This window comes from Wolffia australiana, chromosome 12 (assembly GCF_029677425.1).
Source record: "Wolffia australiana isolate 7733 chromosome 12, ASM2967742v1".
Classification (NCBI taxonomy): domain Eukaryota; kingdom Viridiplantae; phylum Streptophyta; class Magnoliopsida; order Alismatales; family Araceae; genus Wolffia; species Wolffia australiana.
The window spans coordinates 2,535,532-2,542,645 of NC_135846.1; the positions used below are offsets into that span (position 1 = coordinate 2,535,532).

The window sequence follows — 7,114 nt, forward strand, 5'->3', positions numbered from 1 at the left end:
TCAAAAAAATTTACATAAATCGAGAAACTCATAACGGGTGAATTTCCTTTCCCCAGAACTACTCAAGGAAATAAGAGTAACTATTCCAAGAAACAAAATCAGAGATCATAACCCAGAACAATTGAAACGAAAAATTATCCCCAATTTCTGGTTTGTCATTAGGTCAAATCTTAAATCTTGCAGATGTTTATTATTTATTGTGGATTTTTGAAAAATAGATAAATGTGAAGGATATGGTGTTTTTTTTTTATTTCACTTCATGTAGATCTGCACTCAAATAACTATATTCCTTAGTTTCTTGGTTTCATTCTATATTCGGGTAAGAAAATTTTTTGGTTGTTTACGTTGAGAAAAAATTATGCCAGAGCACCCTATGCAATCAACGGCTCCACATAAAGTTATTTGTTTTTCTAACTGCTATAATTTAATTCATAAATATGTAACAAAAAAAGTGTATTCTGCCATAATAAGAATGCACTTGAATGGAGGAAAACGTAACAACGTGATATGTCAAAAGAGGCAGAAACTAGTGAATAATTTGAATATGATAACATCGATAATATTATGACATGAAGAATATATCCAGAATATGTTACACATCAATAAAATAAATTTAATTCTAACGTCCCCATGTTTTTTACCCATCCCCATGCATTTAACCTTACGATTTATGTAATAGCATTCGCTTGGATGTTTCAACTCAAAACGACCAAACAATATTACATTTTTTAGTATTTTATGAATGCAACATCCTTTCGTCGCAACTCCAAGGACATGTTACTGATCGAAGAGAGGGGCCAAAGAAAAGTCCAAGTTAAACCAGATGAATCTCCTTTAATTAAATATTGTTTTAGCCTTATTTGGCCAAAAAAATTACTTAAAGTCAATTCAACCTTCAATCCCGGTATGATTAGGGATGCTCCAAACTGTACAAGCGGTTCGCGCTCCTGTGGTTGTGCAGTTGCTCGGTGCAGTTGTGCGATGAACTGCATGCAATATTCGCACACCGCACCGCACACCGTGCAGGGGGCGGTGCAGTGCAGATTTTTGCAGTTGTGCGATTTATTTAGTCCGTCCAGTCCTCCCCAAAGCCTGAACTTTCCGCTGCCCCCTCCTCTCCGCTGCTGTCCCCGGCTGAGTCCGCCGCTGCTCCCCCTGCTGAGTTGTCTGCCCACTGCTGCCCCGGTCGGCCGCTCCTCTGAGTCCTCTCCTCTCCAGTCTCCACTGCTGCACCATTAGTTTTACTTCTTAACAGATAGTATCTTCTCCTTTCCCTTTTATGTATCATCTTCTTCTTCTTGTTCTCCATGTAGATCTGTACTGATAACAGGAATTTTATTTTGTTCATCTTTATATTTTTAATTATCATGTTCTATAATTATCTTTCGCTCTTGTCAGCATATGACGAGAATCAGCATCTCCAACAGTTTCATATTCTCTCTTGAGAGTCATTTTTTATGATTCAATGAGATAGTTTAGATCATGTATGAGCTTCATTTTTTATGTTTGTTTTCTTCTTCGTTTTCCTCCTTATCTTCATCATCATCAGCAGCAATTCAGCATCATCTTCTTCTTCTTCTTGTTCTTGTTCTTCTTCTTCTTCTTCCTCTTTTTCCTCTTCCTATTCTTCTTCTTATTCTTCTTCTTGTTCTTCTTCTTGTCCTTGTTCTTCTTCTTCCTCTTTTTCCTCTTCTTATTCTTCTTCTTGTTCTTCTTCTTCTTCTTCCTCTTTTTCCTCTTCTTATTCTTCTTCTTATTCTTCTTCTTATTCTTCTTCTTCTTCTTGTTCTTGTTCTTCTTCTTGTTCTTGTTCTTGTTCTTCTTCTTCTTCTTGTTCTTCTTCTTGTTCTTCTTCTTCTTCTTCTTCTTGTTCTTGTTCTTCTTCTTCTTCTTGTTCTTCTTCTTCTTCTTCTTCTTGTTCTTGTTCTTCTTCTTCTTCTTCTTCTTCTTCTTCTTCTTCTTCTTCTTCTTCTTCTTCTTCTTCTTCTTCTTCTTCTTCTTCTTCTTCTTCTTCTTCTTCTTCTTCTTCTTCTTCTTCTTCTTCTTCTTCTTCTTCTCTTCCTTCTTCTCCTTCTTCTTAATCTCCTTCTTCTTCTTCTTTTTCCTCTTCTTCCTCTTCTTCCTCTTCTTCTTCTTCTTCTTATTCTTATTATTATTATTATTATTATTATTATTATTATTCTTCTTCTGCTTCTTCTTCTTCTTCTTCTTCTTCTTTGATAAAACTGGAGGAAGAAAAATAAGAAGAGAAAGAAGAAGAAGGAGATTAAGAAGAAGGATAAGAAGGAGAATAAGAAGAAGAAGAAGAAGAAGAAGGAGAATAAGAAGAAGAAGAAGGAGATTAAGAAGAATAAGAAGAAGAAGAAGAAGAAGAAGAAGAAGAAGAAGAAGAAGAAGAAGAAGAAGAAGAAGAAGAAGAAGAAGAAGAACAAGAACAAGAACAAGAAGAAGAACAAGAAGAAGAAGAAGAAGAAGATGATGAAGAAGAAGAAGAAGACGAAGAAGAAGAAGAAGACGAAGAAGAAGAAGAAGAAGAAGAAGAAGATGAAGAAGAAGAAGAAGAAGAAGAAGAAGAAGAAGAAGAAGAAGAAGAAGAAGAAGAAGAAGATGAAGAAGAAGAAGAAGAAGAAGAAGAAGAAGAAGAAGAAGAAGAAGAAGAAGAAGAAGAAGAAGATGAAGAAGAAGAAGAAGAAGAAGAAGAAGAAGATGATGATGATGATGAAGAAGAAGAAGAAGAAGAAGAAGAAGAAGAAGAAGAAGAATAAGAAGACGCTGACCACAAAGACTTTGCAACAGTCCATGTCCTCATCTCTGTACCTAAAAAACTAATATACTTTGTCAGTTTGTCCTTTATCAGCAATGGGGATGGTCAGCCGATTCACATGGAAAAAAATGATTTCTTGTTACCCGTAGATCTTCATCTAAGATAAACATCTAGCGGTGGAAACCGAGATTAAATTCTTTGACTCTTTGAAATATCTTTGAACGAGTCAACACTTTTGCCGATTTCACCATAGACTGAAAACACTACACTAGTATAAGTAAGAGATCTTTGATCGTTCCGAGCAGGATACGATTTCTCTGTAGAATGGGTCTTCTTGAAGTGACTTCGGCCAATGCAGAGGCCAAGCTGAAGAAAACTCCTTACGATGACGGAATAGATGACGAACGGATCGATTTCGTGAGGGTTGTTGAAGGTCGCGCCGGCGAAGCGAGGGGAGAGGAGAGTAGGCTGAGATGGTTGGCTTCTCAGTTGATCGACGCCGATGCGGAGTTTATCTCTCCGTTCGGTCGCCGGCGGATAACCTACTGGCTTCTCAGTTGATCAACACCACCGAGCTGGTCAAGCAAGCGAACCACCACGTCAAGCGCTGCCTCGACGCCGGCTCTCGCGACGTCCTTCTCTTCTGCGGTTCCGGCTCAACGGCAGCAATCAAACGCCTTCAAGAAGTTATGGGAATAACAGCCCCGCCAACTCTACGCCATCTCCTTCTTCAGGCTATTCCACTGCGCCGGCGATGGGTCGTCTTCCTCGGCCCCTACGAGCACCACTCAAACCTTCTCTCGTGGCGGGAGAGTCTCGCTGATGTAGTCGAAATCGGGCTTGATGAGTCTGGCCATGTTGACCTTGCTGCCCTTGAGACAGCGCTTCTTTCACCAGACTTTGCCGGCCGCCCAAAGGTTGGGTCCTTCTCCGCGTGCAGCAACGTCACTGGAGAGTATAACGATACTCGCGCTGGTGCCATGTTGCTCCATCGCCGTGGGGCCTATGCGTATTTCGACTTCACTAGCAGGTGTCTAGAAGCTAACCCTTAATGTGAACGACTCCATTATCTGCAAGGAAGTATTCTTATTGTTCTTACTATTATGGGTTAATAGCACGGTACATCCCAAACCATGAGTTAACCTTAGCTTTTTTTTTGGCACTGTATATCCCAAACTCACTAAGTCGTATATATCCCGGAGATGACGTGGAGTCCATCGTGGCTGCCAGGTGGATCTCCGGCCAGATTTTTACCTGGCGGAACCCACCTGGCCGCCATGCTGGATTCCACGTCATCACCGTGATATGTCTACCTGCCAAGGGTTTAACTTAAAGAGAGAGAGAGGCGTGCTAGAAAGAGAGAGAGAAGGAGAGAGAGGTTCTAGAGAGAGAAAGAGAGCTTTTCTAGAGAGAGAGGCATTGTTCTCTAGAACACCTCTCTTTCTCTCTCTAGAACACCTCTCTTTCTCTCTCTAGAACCTGCCGAGGGTTTTCTGATAAGAGAGAGAGAGAGGCATTATAGAGAGAGAGAGGGAGAGAGCGGCTTGCTAGAGAGAGAGAGAAGGAGAGAGAGGTTCTAGAGAGAGAAAGAGAGGTGTTCTAGAGAGAGGCATTGCTCTCTAGATTACCTCTCTTTCTCTCTCTAGAACACCTCTCTTTCTCTCTCTAGAATCTCTCTTTCTCCTTCTCTCTAGAACTCTCTCTCTCTCTCTCTTGGCAGGTAGACATATCACGGTGATGATGTGGAATCCAGCGTGGCGGCCAGGTGGGTTCCGCCAGGTAAAAATCTGGCCGGAGATCCACCTGGCAGCCACGATGGACTCCACGTCATCACCAGGATATATCGCAGACGACTTAGTGAGTTTGGCATATACCGTGCCAAAAAAAAGGCTAAGGTTAACTCGCAGACTTTGGACATGGTTTGGGATGTACCGTGCTATTAACCCTATTATTATCATTTTCTTCTATGTAAAGTATAGATATTGTTTACCATCCATTCTGATTCTTCATATTTCCGTAAAGCCTTCTAACCGTTAATTTCGATGAAGTGTTATTCTTATTCTCATTCATAAGGTATTCTTCATATTCTTTTTCAGGACTCGTCAGTATCTTCTTCTTCATTAATTATTTCTTTTCATCTTTTTCGTACGGTCTTCATAAACACTTATTCTTCGTATAATCTTCGTAGACACTTCTTCTTCGTATATTCTTCATAAACACTTCTTCTTCGTAGACTTTTCATAAGCACTTCTTCTTTTTCTTCTTCTTCTTCTACTACTTCTTCTTCTTCTTCGTCTTCGTCTTCATCTTCGTCGTCGTCATCTTCTTCTTCTTCTTCGCTTCACCACCATCGTCGTCGTCTTCTTCTTCTTCTTTTTGTTCGTCGTCTTCGTCTTCTTTGCATTTGTTTTCATCTTCTTATTCTTCTTCTTCTTAATATTCTTTTTCTTCAAAATTCTTAGATCCTAAACGAGTTCCTTCTTCCTCTTGGTCAACCAAGTGGGCCGTATGTAGAAATTGAGATGAGGTCTGGCGAAACAGACGGCTACGACTCAGTTTTTATCAGCCCCCACAAGTTCCTCGGTGGCCCAGGCAGCCCCGGGATTCTTTTGATGAACGACGAGCTTTACCGATTGAAGGGTCTTCCACCCTCAACCTGTGGCGGCGGCACCATCCTCTATGTCAAAGGCCACCACGAAGAGGTACTTGGCCTTTCACTCTCATTAAGATTATTTCTATTTCTTTTAAATCTCTCATTGAAAACAAGATTCTATAAGCATAAGATATATTACACCAATGATGACAAAAGTGTTCTTCCTGCACCAGGAAACACTCTACACGGAAGATTTAGAAGAAAGGGAGAACGCCGGCACGCCGCCAATAGTGCAAAAGCTACGAGCTGCGCTGGCCTTTGCGGTTTCGCCAGACCTTCGCTGGACTAGATCTTATTCAACGCAGAGAAGCAGCGATGGGGAAATACGCCATGGCCCGGCTCGCAGCAAATCCAAAGATCAAATTTTTGGGTTTGAACAGCGAAGAGAGGCAACCCATCTTCTCTTTTATCATCTATCCCGACGCAGACATCGCCAACGGCAAGCATCTTCACTGCCATTTTATCACTTGCCTCTTGAACGATCTCTTCGGTATCCAAGCGCGCGGGGGCTGCGCATGCGCCGGGCCCTACAGCCACCTTCTGCTTGGAGTATCCTGGGAGCAGTCGCTGGCTTATCGCGTCTACATAAAACAGGCAAGTAGTCCCCACCATAACACTATCCCAAACTCAAATCCAACTCCGAGCAAAAATACTATAGTATGATGATGCCTCAGGTATTTCAAGGCTTTTCAGAGGTGAAATTTAGTTAAAAACGTGATTAACTCACTATACGACCCAAAACGTATATTTCTCGGGTTTGCAAGGCATGATTTCTTTTCAGAAAAATGGTGAATATACTTCTAGTGTTCAAAAGGCTATATTTCTTCAAATACATGATTAAGAGCGCATAATTAAAGGATAAGAAATTACTTGGGTCTGTGGCATAGTACTGACAAATAACTCGTCAAAACGGATCTACGCAGAGATACGAGGGGCTGAAGCCGGGGTTCACAAGGGTGAGCTTCGCCTACTACACATCTGTTGAGGAGATGGAGTTTGTTCTGGACGCGGTAGAGTTTGTGGCTGAGCGCGGCCACCGTTTTATCCCACTATACAACTTTGATTGGACGGCAGGCACCTGGGATTATATGGGCGATGCAACACCATTTAAGGTGTCTGGAGGTGGAAGAAGGGTTTGGCGGCGTTTCCCCCATCTTTCTAAGGCTCTGAGACGCCACATTTTCTTCTTCAAGGAAGGGAAGACTCGCCGGGATGTGGCAGCCCTACCATACAAAGAGTATTTTCGCTCTGCACTGGAAATTGCAAAGGCCTTGCCGGATGTTCCAGTCATCAGGGTATTGCCACCTGAAGAGGTGCACCCAGAACTTATCACGTTCATGGTGTAGCTTTGATCACAGAATGGTAATAAATATGTATATTTGTTTGAAGTGCGACTGTTTAGGAGTTGTATTTCCGTTTGCGTTCTTGTGGTTTTAATATAAATGTTGTCTTCATGATATGTCTTTGCCCTCCGCAAATACATGTGTTCTCCATCCCTTAGCTCTCTCCTTCTTGCTTCAGGTTAAATGTATCTACATACTAAAATGATTAACACCTTTTTTTAGGTATTGTAATCATTTGTGTTTGTGCTCTCTTCTCTTGAGGGTCGTTGCATTATGCTCTTCGTCTTTGATTGTGACTTCTGTCCAATTCCATGTTTCCATGTTGACAATCAAGAAGTTAGAAAATATAGTATC

General features: G+C 41.5%; 1 pseudogene across 1 annotated transcript; it reads left to right on the forward strand.

Annotated features, from left to right (window-relative positions):
• Positions 1–3,088: 3,088 nt before the first annotated feature.
• On the forward strand, positions 3,089–6,876 carry LOC144710583 (uncharacterized; annotated as a pseudogene). Its single transcript, XR_013583341.1, has 4 exons — positions 3,089–3,794; positions 5,265–5,466; positions 5,591–6,011; positions 6,341–6,876. The product of XR_013583341.1 is annotated as an uncharacterized LOC144710583 (transcript).
• The last annotated feature ends 238 nt before the right edge of the window (positions 6,877–7,114 follow it).